Source organism: Oryza brachyantha, chromosome 2 (assembly GCF_000231095.2).
Source record: "Oryza brachyantha chromosome 2, ObraRS2, whole genome shotgun sequence".
Taxonomy (NCBI): domain Eukaryota; kingdom Viridiplantae; phylum Streptophyta; class Magnoliopsida; order Poales; family Poaceae; genus Oryza; species Oryza brachyantha.
The window spans coordinates 12,850,974-12,853,870 of record NC_023164.2 but is presented as its reverse complement, the minus strand read 5'-3'; the positions used below and the strand labels follow the sequence as shown (position 1 = coordinate 12,853,870).

At 40.5% G+C, this 2,897-nt stretch overlaps 1 long non-coding RNA gene across 1 annotated transcript; it reads right to left on the bottom strand.

Moving 5' to 3' along the window:
* Positions 1–1,528: 1,528 nt before the first annotated feature.
* Positions 1,529–2,552, bottom strand: LOC102712699. Its single transcript, XR_001549602.2, has 5 exons — positions 2,494–2,552; positions 2,327–2,404; positions 2,127–2,240; positions 1,964–2,031; positions 1,529–1,793 (listed from the first exon to the last, which is right to left on the bottom strand). It is a non-coding gene; the product is annotated as an uncharacterized LOC102712699 (long non-coding RNA).
* Positions 2,553–2,897: the final 345 nt, after the last annotated feature.

The window sequence follows — 2,897 nt, the reverse complement described above, 5'->3', positions numbered from 1 at the left end:
ACGTACAGTGTGTAGCACCATATAATATATATATATATATCCTACTATCAGGTATAGTTACTCCCTTTACGTCTCCCCCCCAACCCGCCACCGAACCAACCCAACCGCTTGTGGAGTTAAAATATAACTTACAGATAGTTGGATGGTGGGTTGTGATGGTAAACGTTGTGGAGTTAAAATTTAACCATTGTTCATATTCCATGAGTATTTGTTCTATACGTTAAAATATAACTTATAGTTAGGTGGGTGGTGGTGAAATGGAACTAGGGGTATGCTGTATGAAGGGAACATGCATACCGTTCAACGCATTACCATGTTCTTTTCGATGAAAATATTAAGATGGTTGCAGGTGCTAGCCTCAACATACAACCCTCTCCAGGGAAGCCACCCTAGATCCATGTGCTCCGCCCTAAGGGGCCTCGGTTTGTGACCAGAGTCATGCCAACTAAGGAACCTAGTGCACGGCGCCCTTCCACCTCCTTTAATGTGCCTTGCCACCTGCGTGGTGCCGCATTTAATAAGTCGTGCGAGGGGCGCGGTAAGTCTCCGTCGAATTGACTGATGCGATGGCCGACCGAAAGCATGTCAGGGGCATGCACACCCTGGCAGGGCATAAGACTTGGGTCAGCCCTGTCCCATCGACCATTAATGGAAGTGATTTTTTAGCTCCCCGCTCCGCGGGAGAGATAGCGCTTCGGTTTTGAGGCCGCCAATCATTGTCCCTGCCGTGCCTTGGATATGAAGGAACAAGGAGATCCAACATTTCATGTGGAGAGGACATCGCTAGCTCCGCCCACGTCATGATGGGACGTGGCCCACAACAAAAAAGGTGTGCGCTGTAGCTGCGTACCTCGGATTAAGATAAGCATTAAATGCCCGGTTTGTGTTTTTTCATGGGCATGGAGATCTCGAGTCTTGGCGCGTGTGGGAACCCATTGAAGTATAAAAGACGGCCCCTGCCTTAGAAGGGAGAACTCTCCCACTACAAGAGATTTTATGATAGATGACGTTTCATTTACGTCATAAACATTGAATTTTTCGTCACGTTTCGTAATCTATGACGCTCGCGTGAGGAAAATTCATTCGTCACCTATCATGCGTCTCTAATGGTGTTCTATGACAAAACCTTATTTTTTCGTCATTAATCTAGTGACGATCCTTCCATCGTCATAAGTTTATGACGTCCATTTTCGTCACAATCAAGCCCAGAAATAGTCATAAGATGTCATGTGGCCCGTTAAGGCCCATGTAATGAGCAACCTATTTATGGGCTAGGCCTTGTTAAAGCCCACGTAGTGAGCAACCTTTTTATGGGCTAGGCCTATTATATGTTCAATTAGATTTTAATAAATTCAACCCAATTATACCATCTCCATCTATATATTGAGTGAGCCATACATATTCAAAAGGTCCAATAGGCCCAAGCATTACAATGAAATTGCATCTGGGCCATGCACTCAAGAATCCCATATATCAAACAGATTTAGCCAATCAAAATCCAATACAACCCAATTAACATGCACACATCTGACATCTTATAGCCCAATTAACAATATTCAGCACACATGCACTAGCTCACATTTAATACAGATTCACAAAACAGTCTATCACAGTCAGAAAAAAAACATCATAGGTTACCCACAAGTCAGTTACAAGATCAACTAATTACATCCACAAATCACTATCCAAAACAAGTTCAATTACATCACAGGTTGACTCACCAAGTCAATACATTTGGAGTGTTAGGCCTAGATGGGCCACCAGTGGAATAAGTCAATGACCTTTTCACACATCTACAGAATAGGAATGATGTTAGGCAACATTTAATACAACAGAAACTGAGTCAATGATATTTCACATATCTACAGAACATGAATAGTGTCAAGAAAATGAAAGGAAACATTTTCTTTAATGAGCTAGCAATAAGTAATTAAAGATCAAAGTACTACCAGAAGACTCCCACCTTCAAGTCCACCGGTGTAGTAGCGTCCAAAAGTCGAGTGGTGCCGCCACAGTTGTTGGTGCATAAGTCTTAGGAATTAAAAGGGGCAATGGTTATTACCAAAAACAAAGAATAGATGTCCTTGAGAAAATGCAACACATGAATCATGATTGGGTATACTTACCTGCATGTAGATGAGCTCAATGGTTCCACCATTACCCATAGGGATAACATGGATGATATCAATGAATCCGCAATCATGGTACCAAGATGGGTGATCCTTGAGGATCTCTACAACCTGAAATGAAGCTTATCAGGGGTTGTATTGATGGGAAATATCATGCAGTGTCAATGTAAATATCTAAAAAGAAAAGTAACTTTCACCATCTTATTGATCTGGATCATCTTCACTCCACTCTCATATTTCCTAAGCATTGACTGGGCTACTCCACAAACCAACATCTATAAGTAAAACATATAACCAAAATTAATGGTTGGCAAAAAAAACCAGCTAAGAATTTTAAAATTATTATACAACACAGCATACATACACGTCAAATTTCTCAAAAGAAAATACGCTTGTAGATGATCCTTTGGTGAGATCAACTCTACACAAATACAAGAGAAAAACATATCAGAACCATGTAAGAAAGGAATTCCATACAAATATTTAGCAGAAAAGCACATGCATATCCCTCTAGCACGGTTATAGAGACAATAAACATCAATTAGTGAATGCCATCATACCACCCACTTTCTCAAGTGGTGTTCTAATATAGTCAGCCAACTGATAATGAATTATAAATATAACAGATTGAAAATAGCCTTACTGCTCTAACCGGGAAGATTCAGAAGAAGATAAAACCTCTTCAAAACAGTCAATTACACACGCATTGGCATTTTTCTTTTTTTTTTTTGTATGAAATGAAAAAGAACTGGAGTATAGAATCTACAT